The sequence below is a fragment of the Myotis myotis genome, unplaced genomic scaffold (assembly GCF_014108235.1).
Source record: "Myotis myotis isolate mMyoMyo1 unplaced genomic scaffold, mMyoMyo1.p scaffold_m19_p_4, whole genome shotgun sequence".
Classification (NCBI taxonomy): Eukaryota; Metazoa; Chordata; class Mammalia; order Chiroptera; family Vespertilionidae; genus Myotis; species Myotis myotis.
This window is the reverse complement of record NW_023416346.1, coordinates 43,632,094-43,650,759: the sequence shown is the minus strand read 5'-3', so window position 1 is coordinate 43,650,759 and position 18,666 is coordinate 43,632,094.

Below are 18,666 nucleotides of genomic sequence, written 5' to 3'. Positions count from 1 at the left end.
ATGTACTCTGCCAAGCTTTAAGACTGTTAAAAACTTTACTATTGAAGGGGAGCAGAATTTGCCACCCCAAGATATCCCTCTTTGGCATATTGATTGTCTTGGGCTGGTTATTTTTAAGAAAGAGCAGGAGAAGCTCTGAAAACTTAGTAAACTTACCCTTTTGTAAGAGACATTTATATGTATAAGGGAACTCTCCATATCTAAGGGTGTCTTCCTCTCTGTACCAGGAAGAGGAGGATGACCAAATCTTTAGAGACTCTTACCTGTAGAGAGACAACTGATTTAATCTGTATTACAACCTTACCCTGTTTATTGTGCTTTTCCTGGTAACCTTCCATAAATGGTTCCCCCACCCCAAACATCTTCTTTTGTCTTTAACGGATATGGTATTTAAGGTGGTAGCTTGGGCCATTTCAGAGTTACTCAATTTTCCTGGGTTTCTACCACATATACAGGAGGCATACATGTTATTAAACTTTTGTTTGCTTTTCTCTTGTTAATCTGTCTTATTTTAGGGGAGGGAGAGATGTCCTCAGCCAAGAACTTACAAGGGTGGAAGAAAAATAATTTTCCCTCCCTACACTATTCAAGGGTGATAAATGCCACAGGGTATATAATATTCATACCTTACATTTTGCAAATAGTTAACTATTTGCCCTGCTCTTACAATTCTGTGAACATGCTGAAAAGAAAGAGCATAACAGTAAACAGATCTGTTTCAGTTATCAAAGGACTCAAACAAAACCCAACAGAAAAAATATGAAAAGCCCCTCCTTATGTTGATGAGGTTGTAAATATTCATAATAACGTTTGATGATAGTACTGTATGTGAATTTAAAAAAAACATTAAATATTTTAATCAAATCAGCCAACATGTGAAACAGAAGTAATTTTTCCTTTCAGAGGTTCTTGAGTGGATGATGGGATGTTGTCTGATGTATCAGTGATTGGCTATTTACTTCTATAGTTAAAATTCATCTCTTCTTTTCATAACTTTGAAGGGACTTTTAAATCCATAAAAACTTTTAAATGAGAAGAACAAGAAATTTAAGTCCACAAAGTGAAAGTGAATGGAAGAAGGCATTAAAGTTCAAGGAGAAGTCAAGAGAGGAAATGGGACAGAAATTTTAACTGCTATGAATGCCTCTAGGCTCTAAGTGGATTGTGGATATTTTGCCTGATTCTAAGAGCACGTCTAAGTATTCCATTAAGGGTGAGAGCAGGCAGGGTAAAGTATCCTACTCAAGTTGGATCAGTAATGGGAACACAGACACACAAGGTCATCTCCCCACTGTTTCTAAACCACCTCCACTCTTTCCACCCCTCCCTATACAATACTCTGCCACAGTAAGTAGCAGAGGGAAAATGAGCTTTTTAGAAAATATTATCATAGGAGCCAGAAAGAGCCTCACCATCCAGGCAGAATTGCTCAATTTTTGTTTGATATTTTCCTACCTATTCTTTGGAGATGGCAGGGACCTGCCTGAGAACATGTAGTCCCTTTAGGCTCCATTTCACTTTCCAATGTCAGTTTTGTTCAGATATGTGGCCTAGTCAGTAGCTTTTTACCTTAGATTTTTAATAAAATGGATGACCTGAGTTTTGTGTCCCTTTCTATTAAGAATAAAAGAAGCAAAACACGCATACTCCTTTTGTCTGTCTTTCAAGAATCTATTTTCCCTTATAACATATTCCTAAAGTCCCGAATATGACTTGTAATCATAGCTTGTATGATTATTTTAGCCAGAAAAAAATAGTTCGTGTCTCTCTCTGGATTACTTTTGTAAAGCAACATGCTCTAATAATCAATTATTTTAATTATTCTACTTGCACAGAGATCCCATCTTTTGCTAAAATTAATATCAGCATATGCCTGAAAAAACCTCTTAATGGCTTTGGAAAGCTCTGCTGCAGCCTCTGAAATCTGTATAAACACTATAAAATACCCTGGGTAAACTTAAATTGAGATGATCAAACACTAAATAATTTATATGTGTTCCTAATAGTCATTCTTTCTCAATATTACTGCTTTGAATTGATAGTGTATCATTTTCCCCAAGGGCTCAAAGGACTCCACAAGCAGAACACATTCATTCTCCCTGCTTCCCCTGTGGGCAAGGAAGGCACAAGAATAATTATCCCCATTTTACAGTCTCAGAGTATAAGGAACTAGGACATAAATGATATGCTACACAGAAAGTTGGAGGCAGAGATATAACACTTACTGAAAGTAGGGGGGAAAGTTCAGAAGATAAATGAATCTGACTATCTGCAACTCGAGTTAATTTGAAGATACAATAAGTCAAAACATGTCATGAATCCTGTTATATTGTAGTCAGTCTAATATTAAAAAATGCCAATGTCATCAAAACTAAACATCTGCATAGGCCCAGGTACCAAGTGAATAATATGCATTGGCTCTTGAGCTGAGGTAGAGGCATTATTGCTTGAGAATACCAGTTCCATAAAAGAGACTGTTCCTAGACCTAAGGACTATGACAGCAACTCTTAACGGTACCTGAAAAGCAACAGTTGGACAAGGAGGGTTTATCTGAAACAAGGGCAAGAAAAATTATGTCAAGAATAGAGAAGTAAGAGGGCCTGGAAGGCAACATCAGTGGAGTACTGTTTTATGTATTTTTATTTTTTAGAAAATATATTTTGATTTTTTACAGAGAGGAAGGTAGAGGGATAGAGACTTAGAAACATCAATCAGCTGCCTCCTTCACACCTCCTACTGGGCATGTGCCTGCAACCAAGGTACATGCCCTTGACCGGAATCGAACCTGGGACCTTTCAGTCCTCAGGCTGACGCTCTATCCACTGAGCCAAACCGGTTAGGGCTGGAGTACTATTTATAATCATGCCTGTTAGCCAAGGATAAAAATAGTAAAAAAAATAATGACCAGATAATGGGAAAAATAGTTATATCAAGCAATCATACCACAGAGTTAGGTGTTATTACTGTTCTGAACTGTTTTCCTTGTAATGAGAACATGTGAGAAAGACAACCCCAGATAGCCCAGTATAAGACTAGACAGGGAGTAGGTCCACAGAAGATGCCTGTTGAGTTGAACAACAGAATCAACTGTTAGACTGTTTATGAGGCAGGTATCAAGAGAACAGAGCAGAAAACAAACTTAGAAGCATTAGTGAAGTCAGCCACTTTACCAAGTTTACCCTATTCCTTTCTGTTCATGAGGGTCTTCATTTGTGTATGTGTGTGTTGCGGGGGGGGCGGGGTAGGTGGTTAATGTCAGCCTATAGTTACAATCAAGGAGAGGCAGTATATGCAATTTGTCTTTACAATTTACTACCTTATTAATCTTGGAAATTTTACTAAAATTTCCTGAGCCTGCGTTTTCTCATTTGTAGAAGTGGGTATATTAATAGTATCTACACACAGATTGCTATAAAGATAAAATGAGATGAAGCATGTCCACACTTTGAAGCTATTATTATTATCATTATCAGGACCATCAATCCAAACCAGTTTTCTGCTAGACTTGTGATTCTTTATGGGTCTCAGCACTCTTAATCCTGCCATAACCAGATGAGATATATATTTTAGCCACTTCATTGATCATACCAGGAATCAAAGGCTATTGCCACTCAGTCAGAAGTTCTAGCCTCAGTGAGAACTACCAGATAACCCAGAAGTTAAACAGTGCTTGGCTTATGATAAGACTTCTATGCTTCTATCACTGGTTCTTGATGTGAAACTATCTAAAATTCTGGATTTCTGATGGTCTTGACCTCAGAGATGTGATTTCTTCTCTGCACCATACCCATATACCTGGATTCCAGATGTTTAGCTTACTTTTGACCATATATAACTCTAGACTCCTTCTTGCCATGGTTTCTTGGTTTCCAGGTCTTGGCTCACTTTAACCTTCTGGTAACCATTAATATAGTAAACCTTCCAATTGCCAATCCATAATCAAATTTCTATTTCATGTTGCCAATCTGATAATTCTTATTATAATCCTAGGCATCCTTGTCTCATTGGGTCATGATAATAAAATATAATTTATTCTGTTCACCTTAATGGAGCCAGTTGGTAGCAGTAATTGGAATCACCACTTCCAGTTTCTGCTTGTACCAGTCCAGTCTAGCAATGGCATAAAATACACAAGGTAAGAACATACATGGCTGCATTAGCCTTACCAATTTTGTGTGACTATAGCTATCAATGTTCAATAACCCATTCTATAGCAGTAACAAAGCAAGCTTGTAAATAATTTTACCATAGAAACACACTTTAAGCTACACATATGCTGAAAAAGCTTAAAGTTGGAAATTATGGTCTCAGATATGCAAAGCAACACTAAATGTAAGCATAGGCTAAACATAAATGCTTCCATAAGGAGTTTGTTTATTATGAATAACAAATAAATTTGGGTAGTATTAGGAAGTATCATGACCAGAAAACCCGAGGCCAGAATTTACCACCTGAGGAAAAACAATCAACATTTCAAAAGTCTGCACCTGATGCTTTTTCACAATATTACTGGGAAATGGAACTCAAAATTACTTCCAATCTCAGACACATTACCTCCTGAGCTTCTTTGGTTTCTGCTCAATCAGTTTCTAGAGAATGTGAATTCTCCAAATTCACTTGCTTTAAATGAGCAAAGATGAAGGTGTATGATAGACCCTTCCGGCAGGAAGCAAGAAGAGCCTTCATGTGCAAAGCCTCTATGGCATGTGTGAATTAAAATAGCTGGGAAACACAATAAGTGTCAGGATATAGGGGAATAAACCAAACCCTGCAGAGGGGCTGTAAGGAGAATTTATGCATAAATTTGGTCAGTTTGAGCCATGTCTGCATTTTTTTTATCTGAGATTCTCTATTAATGGATAATTTTTAAAAAGAACCTGCGATAAATTTCTACATTAAAAATATAACTCAAAGCCCTGGCCGGTTGCTCAGTTGGTTAGAGTGTTTTCCTATTGTGCCAAGAGTGCTGGTTTGATCCCTGGTCAGGGCATATACAAGAATCAACCAGTGCGTGCAGGAATGAATGTAGCAACAAATCTCTCTCTCTCTCTCTCTCTCTCTCTCTCTCTCTCTCTCTCTCTCTCTCTCTCTCTCTCCCTCATCTCCCTTCTTCTTCTCTCTCTCTAATGTGTATATATATATATATATATATATATATACTCAATATTACAGATTATGATTCATATTTCATACACATTATTTTTCTTCCCCAGGTTGATGATGTCTCAAACACTAGCCAAGGGAAGAGTTCCATGAGAAAGGGGTATTATGCTAAGTTAAATAAGTTAAACAGAGAAAGATGAATACCATATGATTTCACTTGCATGTGGAATCTAAAAGCAAACTCACAAAATAGAAACAGACTCATAAATACAGAGAACAAACTGATGGTTGCCAGGGGTGGGGGCGGGGGAGACAAAAAAAGGGGAAAAGTATCAAGAGATACAGACTTTCAGTTGTAAAATAAGCCATGGAGATGTAATGTATAGCATAGGGAATACAGTGGGGGCCTTGACTTACGAGTTTAATTCGTTCCGAGACTGAGCTCATTAAGGAGCTCGTTAACTCAAATTACTCTATCAACTCAATGCAAAAAATCGTCCGAGAGACAGCTGGTATCTCAAAAAACTCGTTAGTCGGGACACTCGTAAGTCAAGGCCCCACTGTATAGTCAATAATATATAATTTTATTCAATGACAAATGGTTACTAGACCTATTGTGGTGATCACTTCATAAGGTATATTAATGTCAAATTACTATGGTGTACACCTGAAATTAATATAATGTTGTATGTCAACTGCGATTAAACAGAAATAAATCTTTTTTTTAAATGAAAATGGATAAACACCTAAATTAAAAGAGAAAAATCCCAAGTAGGAAACAGAAAGCTCATCTCCCCTGAAATGTGATAGAGATTGTATTCCCAAAGAGTTTAGTCTGATAAGGAAGCTGATCATAGGTACCCTAATAATTTTAGGACAAGATTAATTACCCCTTCTCTAAGAGTCACCAGTGCTGGGAGCCGGTCCATCCTTGCTGTTTCAAGGGACCTGGCATATATGGCATACTGTTCTTAATATGTTTGCTCACCTTCTTGGCACTATGTGTTTTAACCAAGGTCTCTGAGAAAGGTTGTTTCCCCAGGAAGGGATTTTCCCCTGAAGTTAGGGAGGGAATAAAACCTCTTAACTAAGTGCCAGGTGGGTAATTAATCACTTTAACTACGAACAATCATGCTTAAGCTACATAATCTTTACTCCCTGGAATGGAGATAAGAAACGCCCTAACCTTTGGAATAGAGATTGATAGGATTGGAATCAACTGGTATAAATACAGATGTAACAAGACAGAACTTAGAAGACAGAACCTAGACACAGAACCTAGACACAGAACCTACACAGAACCTAGAGACAGAAGAACTTCGCTGGAGAGAACATGGCAAAAGATCCTGGACAGAAACTGGAGACAGAACCTAAAGACAGAACCTAGTGAGAGAACATGGCAAAAGATCCTGGACAGAAACTGGCCGACTCCGTCTACGCCTTTGGGAACCCCTGGACCTGCTGGGGTTGGACCCCAGCACACCAGGAATATAATTATTTGTTCATTGTCCATCTCCCCTGCTAGACTGTAAACTTCATGAAGATGGTTACCATGCCTGTTGTGCCAAGTGATATTCACCTTTGAACTGCATTGGTTTAAAGCACTATTAAAAATCAATTAATCATCTCAGTATTTGTTATTTACGTCTTTATGTTGCTGATATAACCTAGAGTTCTGCCAGTTATTCTCACTGCAGTGTGAATACATTTCTACTGAGAGCTAGTTGTAATTGAAGGATGGATTGTGTGGGGGAGAGATAGAACATGATGATACTGGGTAGGTGAGTGAGGAAGGCGATGCCACAAGGGGGAGGTAGAAGAATCTGGAAGAAAATCACTATTTTGCTGAGACAACTCAGATGCCTCAAATACTGCCTCTACCACCCAGAAAAAAAATACTGCCTCTCTGACAGTCTGTGTTACCTCAGCAAAATGACCTGTTTTTCAACTTAAGAGAGCACTCTTCATACTCGATTACCCAATACTGCACTTACTGTCTTATTTGCCACACTCTGGAAGCTTTACAATAGTAGTCAGTTCAAAAATCACATCTGCATGAAAGTAATTAGTCATCTTATATTCCCTTCCACCTAGATTGGGTGTTTGTTCCACACTTTTTCCCTTAACTCTCTCCCCATGGGTTAACTTTCTCCCAATGAGTTGACTTATATTTATCAGAAATGCATTAAAATCATAGTGTCACAGATAAAAAAAAAACTAGAATGTGATGCTGCTGCTTCCTATTAATCTGTAACTGGAGGCTGTTTTATTAAAGGCTTATATACACTCTGTGTAAATGTGAGTTTATTTGTTCTGTGTGTGAGTGTGTGCACATATACACAAGCACATGAGTGTATTCTCCCACCAATGCTGAAAATATGCCAGTGATCCTCAAATGTGTGTGTGTGTGTGTGTGTGTGTGTGTGTGTGTGTGTGTGTGTGTGTGTGTGTTTGGAGGAAGAGTGGAGGGGTTGTACCTAGCAGAAGTCTCAGGGGGCTGTTTTAAACTATACATGTTCCCTGGGAGATTCTATAACTTCTGTCATACTAACCCTCCTCCTCCAAGTTTAAAATCACTGCAGGGTAATGCGTGATGTTGCTGATGGATGTCAATTTCACAGTAGGGAGGCAGAAAACAAGTTGAGAACCACTAAATTAATCTCAAGATTAACAACCAAATATTTCCCACTCCTGTCCCATCACTTACACATCCATCCGTTAGAAATCCCAGTGGAAATTGCATTATCAAACCGATTAAGAATTGCCTCAAGAAAAACAATTAGTTGAAATTCACATCTTCTATAGTTTAGATTTTCCTGAATCTTCTGCAAATTGGCTCTACTCTTTTCTCCTTCCCAAAGCAGGCCCTCATCACTTCTTGCAGTTGCCTTCTAATTGGTCTCACTGACTTGGAAATGAGACTGATATATAGATTTTCACTATATATCTCTTGCCCCCACATTTTGACTGACTTAAGTATTATACCTTCCAAGAAGGGTTGTCTAGTTAAACTATAAGCCCTACTTAGTTACTCTCTGTTTCAAACTCTTGAAAGGTTTCAATTTCCAAGATCTTTGGCAGGGCATACAAAGCCTTCCATAACTTGACCTTTCTTTGCCACTTCAACCACATCACCTTTTATTCATCCTTACAGTTAAAGGTTGTCCATATTCAGCTGTTTATACTCATAAGGTGCTTTAAGCAGACTACTGTACTCCAGACCTCCATGCTTTTATAATACTTTTCACGCTTCTTGAAACATTCTCTACCCCCCACCCCCTTTCACTTGGCAAACTTCTGTTCATCCTTTAAAAACTTGCTCATACGTACCATCCTGTGATACTCTATCTGACCTCCCCAGGCAGTTTCCCCTCCCTCCTCTGTATTACTTCTACATCTTGTGCATACTTATATTGCTGTATGTAGCACACTCATATACTATTTGGCTTATAAATATGTCCATCTTCCCTATTAGACTGGATTCTTTCAGGCCAAAATACATGTGTATCTTTATAGTTTCAGCTCCATGCACAGGGGCTGGCATATAACAGCTAATAGTACTAGTATATGTTTGGTTAACTGTACTAAGCAGGAAAGAAAATGCACTTATATTTCAAATCAAGAAACAGCCTCATTTTATTTAATGGAATCATAAACCTTCCAAGTTCAGAATAATCAGTAACTCTACAATAACCTGAGCAAGTCACCAAATTCTGTCAGTGCTTCTTTTGGAATGTGTCTTTAAATCTTTCCAAACCCACTGCGACTCCCATAGGTGAAACTTTTTTCCCATTATGCTTGACTAATAATGCATTAGCCTCCTATCTGATCATCCTAATTCTGTTCTTTCTTCCCTTCTGTCAGCTACTCCCCTATATTGCCAAACCCTACAATTCCCCTTTCCACACAGTGGTTCCTCATTGTTAACAGGATAAAGTTATTCTTCTAAACCAGGTATTCAATCTCCAGCCTACGTTCCTAACTCATATATCCTTGATAAAAAGCCCTCCGTTCAAAGCCCTGCACCAAAGTGAGGAATAGTTAATTAACAGTTCAAAGACTATATAACTTGAAAATATATAGCAAAAACCATCAGTCAGATAAAAAAACAAACTGGAAAAATGTCCCTTAAAACATATGACAAAATAGAAGAATCTCCTTAATGTACAAGAGCTCATAAAAACTAACAACTCGCCCTAACCGGTTTGGCTCAGTGGATAGAGCGTCAGCCTGTGGACTGAGGGGTCCCAGGTTCGATTCCAGTCAAGGGTATGTACCTTGGTTGCGGGCACATCCCCAGTGGGGAGTGTTCAGGAGGCAGCTGATCGATGTTTCTCTCTCATTGATGTTTCTAACTCTCTATCCTTCTCCCTTCCTCTCTGTAAAAAATCAATAAAATATATTTTAAAAAAACAAACCAACAACTCAATAGAAAAATGGTCATCAGAAGGCACAGTTTACTAAACAATAAAGATGGTCCATACACATATAATATGCTACCTCATCCACAAATATAAATAAAAAAAATGAAATACATATATGATATATCAGACTGGCAAAAAGTAAAAAAAAAATGCATATGTTCAGAAGCACATGGATAAAAAGTAATTTGTGTCAACTGTTGGTGAAAATATAAATATAAATATAAATATAAATATAAATATAAATATAAATATAAAACCCACTTGCAGGTAAAGTTAACATTAACAAAATTAAAATCACACATTTCTTTGGACCTGGAAATTACATTTCAAAGGATTTTTTCTAAAGAAAAAACACACATAAATATACAAAAATAAATTTATAGGCATGTTAGCAGCAATCTTTGTAACAGTAATAAATTTTACCTCAAATTTATAATACCTACCCAATGAAGTTCAATAAATTATTATGTAGACATACAATGGAATTCTGGAGAACTGTCAGTATTTTTGAATGACGTGCAAAAACATTATGCATAGTATAAGTAAAACTGTAAAAATGCTATATGCATATAACCTACACACACATATAAATAGTATAAATAAAAAGTATGTAACATATATGGCTGTGCTATTTATTTTAACTTGCTTGATTTTATTTTTATTAATTTTACCAATTGAAAAGATAAAGTTTTTATTTCCAAAGGAATGCTGCAGCCATTTCACTTGATATTAGAAATCCAGGTTAAAGGCACTGGGATGTACACCTCACGATGTACTCAATTACATTTGATGTTTCTGAGCCCGCTTGCCGAGTGTTTCTGTGACACTTCTTACATAGAAACCAAATGAAAATCAAACAAGTTTCAATCCATTTACATAACTTGATTTATTTTACAACTAAAAAAAAATAACTCTGTTCATTTGTCCAGGTCCAGCTTTTCAAAATCTAAGCCCTTCACAATGCTTTCCTGATCACCCCAACTGCAAGTAATCTTCTCCCTAGAATTCTAATGGCACATATATCTGCACCATTCGCTTAACACGTAAAACATTTCCTAATGTGGTTGTTTAAGCACATATGTGAGTTCTTCAACTAGACTATCAATATGAAGGCATGGCACCATGTGTCAGACCTTTTTATATCTCCGAAAGCAACTACAATGATGCTTATAGAGAGAATGTGCTCAACAGATTTGGTGGATAAACAAAATATTAGGATCCTATTAACACAGCCTAGATTTTTTTTAAAAGTTCAAAGCTACAAACATTTACTGAGCATAGTTTTTTTTTTTTTAAGATTTGTTTTAGAGCAGTTTGAGATTTACAATAAAATTGAGAGGGTGGTATAGAGATTTTCACTATATATCTCCTGCCCCCACAATTTTTTAACTCTCCCTGGAGGATATTTATTCCATTGATTTATTTTTAGAGAGTGGAGGGGAGAAAGGAGGTGGGAAGAGAGAGAGAGAGAGAGAGAGAGAGAGAGAGAGAGAGAGAGAGAGAGAAACATCAATGTGAAGAGTAACACTTAGATTGGTTGCCTATAATTTACATCCCGACCTGGGGCAGGGATTGAGCCTGCAACCAAGATACATGCCCTTGACCCAGAATCGAACCCACGACCATGGGCCAATGCTCTAACCACTGAGCAACTGGCCAGGACTTCATTTTCTTTAACCAAGCTACAACAGAAAGAGAAAATTAAATTCAAGGTGAACAGAGGAAAATAAATAATAATTAGAGCAAAAAGGAATGGAACTGAAAACAGGAAGTCAACAGAGAAATCAGCAAATGAAAATCTGGTTTTTTGAAAATATCAATAAATATCAAAATGCCATTTGTAACCTACATTGACACATCATAATCATCCAAAATCCATATTTTACCTTAGGACTCACCCTTAGTATTATACATTCTATGGGTTTGGACACAGGTATAGTGACATATATTCATCATTATAATACCACACAAAGTATTTTCGCTGCCCTAAAAGTTCTCTGTGCTCAGCTTGCTCATCTCTCCTCCACCCCAAACTCTGGCAACCACTGTTTTTGTGGTTTTGTTTTATTCTCTCCATAGTTTTGCCTTTACTAGAATCTCATATAGTTGGAATCATATAGTATGTAGCCTTCTCAGATAGGCTTGGTTCACTTAGGAACATGCATTTAAGCTTCTTTTCATGGTTTGACAGCACTTTTCTTGTGTGCTGAATAACATTCCATTGTACCACAGCTTATTTATCCATACTCCTACTAAAAGGATATCTTCATTGCTTTCAAGTTTTGGCAATTATGAATAAAGCGGCTATAAACCACTATGTTTAGGTTTTTGTGTGCACATACATTTTCCACTCTTTGGGGTAAATAAGAAGGAATGGGATTGCTGGATTTTATAATAAGAATATATTTTGCTTTGTAAGAAAATGCCAAACTGTCTTCCAAGGTGACTGTACCATTTTGTATTCCCACTTGCAATGAATGAGAGTTCCTGATGCTGTACATCCTCTCCAGCATTTGGTATTGTAAGTGTTTGGGACTTTGGTCATTCTAATGGGTGTGGAGGTATCTCATTACTTTTTTTAAATTTGTATTTCTCTGCTGACATACAATATGGAGTACTTTTCCTGTGCTTATTTGCCATCTGTAAATCTTCTATGATGAAGTGTCTATTAGGTCTTTGGTCCATTTTTAAATTGTATTGTTTGTTGTCTTATTGTTGAATTTTAAGAACTCTTTGTATATTTTGGATAAGAGTCCTTTATCAGATGTGTCTTTTCAAAATAGTTTTTCCTAATCGGTAGCTTGTCATCTAATTCTGTCTTTCACAAGGCCAGAATATTTCATTTTAATTAAGTTTAGCTTTTCTATATTTATTTTTTATTGTTTAAAGTATTACATATGTCTCCTTTCTCCCCGATTGATCCCCCCACTTGCCACTCATACCCGCCCAAGGACTAGCCCCCACCACCCCAGTGTCTGTGTCCATTGGTTATGTTAATATGCATGCATACAAGTACTTTGGTTGATCTCTAACCTCCCCTCCCCTGCCTTCTCTCTGAGGTTGGATGGTCTGTTCAGTGTTACCTCGTCTCTGCATCTATTTTTGTTCATCAGTTTATGTTGTTCATTGCTGGGGTCCAACCCCAGCAGGTCCAGGGGTTCCCAAAGGTGTAGACAGAGTCGGTGAAGAAGGAATGACACAGAGGCAGCGTTCAGTTGATCAGCAGCCTAGCCAGGATCTCTAGCCAAGTTCTGGTCAGGATCTCCAGCGAAGTTCTGGTTAGGATCTCCAGCCAGGTTCTGTGTCCATGTTCTCTTGCTAGGTTCTCCAGCCAGGTTCTCCAGGTTCTCCAGCCAGGTTCTGTAGCCATATTCCCTCGCTTGGTTCTCCAGCCATGTTCTGTGCAGGTTCTCCAGCCAGGTTCAGTCACCAGGTTCCAGTCAGGTTCTCTTGCCATGTTCTATCCAGGTTCTGTAGCCAGGTTCTGTCTCTAGGTTCTTCAGCCAGGTTCTCTCGCTAGGTTCTGTCTCTAGGTTCTGTGGCCAGTTTCTGTCCAGGATCTTTTGCCATGTTCTCTCGCTAGGTTCTGTCTCTAGGTTCTGTGGCCAGTTTCTGTCCAGGATCTTTTGCCATGTTCTCTCCAGTGAAGTTCTTCTGTCTCTAGGTTCTGTGTCTAGGTTCTGTGTCTAGGTTCTGTGTGGGTTCTGTGTCTAGGTTCTGTGTGCGTTCTGTGTCTAGGTTCTGTGTCCTGTTGTCTTGTTACATCTGTATTTATGCCAGTTGATTCCAATCCTATCAATCTCTATTCCAAAGGTTAGGGCGTTTCTTATCTCCATTCCAGGGAGTAAAGATTATGTAGCTTAAGCATGATTGTTCGTAGTTAAAGTGATTAATTACCCACCTGGCACTTAGTTAAGGGGTTTTATTCCCTCCCTAACTTCAGGGGAAAATCCCTACCTGGAGAAACAACCTTTCTCAGAGAGGTGACCTTGGTTAAAACACATAGTGCCAAGAAGGTGAGCAAACATATTAAGAACAGTATGCCATATATGCCAGGTCCCTTGAAACAGCAAGGATGGACTGGCTCCCAGCAGTTCATTATATCTCACATATGAGTGAGATCATGTGGTATTGATCTTTCTCTGACTGGCTTATTTCACTTAGCATAATGCTCTCCAGTTCCATCCATGCTGTTGCAAATGGTAAAAGTTCCTTCTTTTTTATAGTGGCACTAGAGGCCTGATGCACAAAATTCATGCATGGGGGAAGGGGGGGTTGTGTCCCTCAGCCCAGCCTGCACCCTCTCCAATCTGGGACCCCTAGAGGGAAGTCAGACATCCCTCTCACAATCCAGGACTGCTGGCTTCCAACCGCTTGCCTACCTGCCTGCCCGATTGCCCCTAACTGCTTCTGCCTGCCAGCCTGATCACCCCCTAACCACTCCCCTGTCAGCCTGATAGATGCCTAACTGCTCCCCTGCCAGCTCCATTGCCCCTAACTCCCCACCCATTTTGGCCTGGTTGCCCCCAACTGCCTTCCCCTGACTGCCTGGTCGCTCCCAAATGCCCTCCCCTGCAGGTCTGGTCACCCCTAACTGCCCTCCCTTGCAGGCCTGATTGTCCATAACTGCCCTCCCCTGCTGGCCATCTTATGGCAGACATCTTGTGTTCACATAGGGCCTGCCATCTTTGACCACATGGGGGCGGCCATCTTATGTGATGGTCAATTTGCATATTACCTCTTTATTATATAGGATAGTATTCCATTGTGTAGATGTACCACAGTTTTCTAATCCACTCATCTGCTGATGGGCACTTAGGCTGTTTCCAAATCTTAGCTATGGTGAATTGTGCTGCTATGAACATAGGGGTGCATATATCCTTTCTGATTGGTGTTTCTGATTTCTTGGAATATATTCCAAAAAGTGGGATCACTGGGTCAAATGGAAGTTCCATTTTTAACTTTTTGAGGAAACGCCATACTGTCTTCCACAGTGGCTGCACCAGTCTGCATTCCCACCAGCAGTGCAGAAGGGTTCCTTTTTCTCCACATCCTCAACAGCACTTGTTGTTTGTTGATGTGTTGATGATAGCCATTCTGACAGGTGTGAGATGGTACCTCATTGTGATTTTGATTTGCATCTCTCAGATGATTAGTGACTTTGAGCATGTTTTCAAATGTCTCTTGGCCTTCTGAATGTCCTCTTTTGAAAAGTGTCTATTTAAGTCCTATGCCCATTTTTTATTGGATTGTCTTCCTTTTGTTAAATTTTATGAGTTCTCTGTAAATGTTGGAGATTAAACCCTTATCTGAGATAACATTGGCAAATATATTCTCCCATGCATTGGGCTTTCTTGTTGTTTTGTTGATGGTTTCTTTTGCTGTGCAGAAGCTTTTTATTTTGATGTAGTCCCATTTGTTTATTTCCTCCTTACTTTCCATTGCCGTAGGATCTGTATTGATAAAGATATTGCTATGACATATGTCTGATATTTTGCTGCCTAAGGAGTCTTCTAAGATATTTTTGGTTTCCTGTATGACATTTAAGTCCTTGAACCATTTTTTTAGTTTATTTTTGTGTATGGTGTAAATTGGTGATCTAGTTTCACTTTTTTGCACGTATTTGACCAATTTTCCCATCACCATTTATTGAAGAGACTGTCTTGACCTGATTGTATGCTCTTGCCTCCTTTGTCAAATATTAAGTGAGCACAATGACTTGGGTCTATTTCTGGATTCTCTGTTCTGTTCCATTGGTCTATTTGTCTGTTCTTGTGCCAGGACCAGGCAGTTTTGAGAACCGTGGCTTGGTTATATAGCTTGATATCTGGTATTGTTATCCCTCCAACTTTGTTCTTCTTTCTCAGGATTGCTGTGGCTATTCAGGGTCTTGTTTTATTCCACATGAATTTTTGAAGAGTTTGTTCTAGGTCTGTGAAATATGCCATTTGTATTTTAATGGGGATTGCACTGAATCTGTAGATCGCTTTGGGTAGTATGGACATTTTAATGATGTTGATTCTACCAGTCCATGAACACGGTATGTTCTTCCATGTGTTTATATCTTCCTCTATATCTTTTTTCAATGTCCTGTAGTTTTCTGAGTACAGGTCTTTTACCTCCTTAGTTAAGTTTATTTCTAGGTATCTTACTTTTTTTGTTGCAATGGTAAATGGAATTGTTGTGGTTTTTTTTAAATCTCTCTTTCTGTGAGTTCATTATTGGTGTATAAAAAAAGCCATAGATTTCTGGATTTTAATATTGTATCCTGCTACATTGCCAAATTCATTTATTAATTCTCGTAGTTTTTTTATGGAGTTTTTGGGGTTTTCTAAGTACAATATCATTTCATCTGCGAATAATGACAGTTTTACTTCTTTTCCAATTTGGATGCCTTTTATTTCTTCTTCTTGTATGATTTCTATGGCTAGTACTTCCAGTACTATATTGAACAGGAGTGGTGACAGTGTGCATCCCTGTCTTATTCCTGTCTTTAGTGGAAATGATTTTAGTTTTTGTTCATTGAGTATGATGTTGGCTGTAGGTATGTCATATAAGGCTTTTACTATGTTGAGGTATGATCCCTCTGTTGAGAGATTAATTATTTCTTTCATGGATCATGTCTTTGGTGTTGTATTGATTACAATAAATGATTTTCAAATATTGAACCAGCCTTGCATGCCCAAGATAAATCCTACTTGGTTGGAGTATATAATTCTTTATACTTTTTGGATTTCAGTTGTCAATATTTATTGAGGATCTTTACATCTATGTTTGTGAGATGGTATTGGTTTGTAGTTTGTTGTTTTTTTTTCTTGTAATGTCTTTCTTTGGTTTGGGTGTTAGGGTAATGCTGGCCTCATAGAATAAGTTAGGATATATTCCCTCTGCTTTGAGAGAGATTGTAGAGAATTGATAAAAATTTCTTCCTTAAATGTTTAATAAAGTAAACCAGTGAACTTATCTAGGACCAGTGCTTTCTCTTTTGGAAGTTTATTAATTATAGATTTTCTTCAATAGATATGGGCGTATTAAAATCATGTATTGCTTCTTGTGTGAGTTTTGACAGACTGAGACTTTCAAGGAATTGTTTCATTTCATCTAGGTTATCAAATTTGTGAGTATAGATTTGTTCCTAGCAATTCTTCATTACCCTTTAATTCATATCTGTAGAGATATTTCCCCTTTCACTTATCTTATTAATTTTTGTCCTCTCTCTCTTGTTTTCCTAGTTAGCTTGGCTAGGGGCTTATCAATTTCATTGATATTTTCAAAGAACCAGCTTTTTATTTGTTGATTTTCTCTATTGATTTCCTGTTTTCAATTTCATTCATTTTTACTCTAATTCTTCTTATGTTTTTTTCTTCTGTTCATCTTGAATTTAATTTGCTCTTTTTGTTCTAGCTTCCTAAGGTGGAAACTTATGTTATTGACTTTAGATCTTTCTTCTTTTCTAATATACTAGAGACTCGGTGCACAAAATTCATGCACTTGGGGGGGGGGGTCCTTCAGGCCACGCTGTGCCTTCTCACAGTCTGGGAGCCGTCAGTCAGACATCATTAGTGCTGCCGTGGAGGTGGGAGAGCTTCCTGCCACCGCTGCTGAGCTCACCAGCCATGAACCCGGCTTCTGGCTGAATGGCGCTCCCCCTGTGGGAGCGCACTGACCACCAGGGGGCAACTCCTGCATTGAGCGTCTTCCCCCTTGTGGTGAGTGCGCATCAGCATCATAGCAACTGGCCGACAGGTCATTCGATCATAATGGTTGCTTAGGTATATATATATATATATATATATATATATATATATATATATATATATATATATATATATATATATATATATTAGAGGCCCAGTGCACAAAAATTTGTGCACCTAGGGGGGTACCTCAGCCCGGCCTATGCCCTCTTGCAGTCTGGGACCCCTTGGAGGATGTCCACCTGCTGGATTAGGTCCGCTCCCTGGAGGATTGGGCCAAAGCTGGCAGTCAGACATCCCTTTGGCAGCCTGGGAACCCTTGGGGGATGTCCACTTTCCAGCGGGGAGCAGGCTTAAGCTGCAGTCGGACATCCTTAACGCAGCTGAGGAGGCAGGAGAGGCTCCCACCACCACCGCTGTACTGGCAGCCATAAGCCTGGCTTGTGGCTGAGCAGAACTCCTCCCATGTGAGAGCTCCCTGACCACCAGGGGACAGCTCCTGTATTGAGCGTCTGCTCCCTGGTGGTCAGTGTGTGTCATAGTGACCAGTCATTCCCAGTCTTTCTGCTGTTAGGGTAAGTTTGCATATTACCCTTTTATTATATAGGAGATATATATGGTTAAGTGACTGTCCAACTGTTTGAACGGCCAACTCCTATGATGTGCACTGACCACCAGTGAGCAGATGCTCAATGCAGGAGCTGCTGAGCTCTGGTGACTTGGCAGTGGCGGTTCTTGGGTGCCGCACCCTGGAACCAGAGAGGAGGGAGCCCGATTCCTCGCAGGGCCAGCACACGCTTCCACCTTCAGCGCTTCCACCTTCAGCCATAGGTTATGTTGTTCCTGAGGCACTGTCAGCCCTCAATCTGGTTTACTGCACACTTGATTTGTGTTCCACACCATGTACGACAGCAACTTTGCAGAATTCCCTCTGGCACTCCAGGACCCATTGGAGGATGTCAGAGAGCTGGTTTCAGCCCAGTCCCTGCAGGTCAGGCTCAGAGACCTCACCTGCCGGAGGGACCCTGCTTACTCCACAGCCGCCCTGAGCCATGGCAGGTGCAGCCCACTGGGGAGGGACCATGGGAGGTTTACTCCAGGGCATGTCTGGCCAGATGTGCCCCATCTTAACCAACCCCTCCCGGCCTGGCCTCCACCCAGGACCACCTGCATTAGTCCCTGCACCAGAGCCAGTGCAGCAAGCCAGAAGACCCGAGCATGAGTTTTCTTTCTTTTTTTTTTTTCATCCACTCCCCAGATACCCTTCAAGCAGCACTTCTCCAGGAATTATAATTAATTTTCTTTCAATGTGCACGAATCTGTGCACTGGGCCACTAGTTTATATATATATATATATATATCCTCAATGCTATAAACCACTACTTTCACTGCATTCCACAAGTTTTAAGTTGTATTTTAGTTTTCATTTAATTAAAAATGT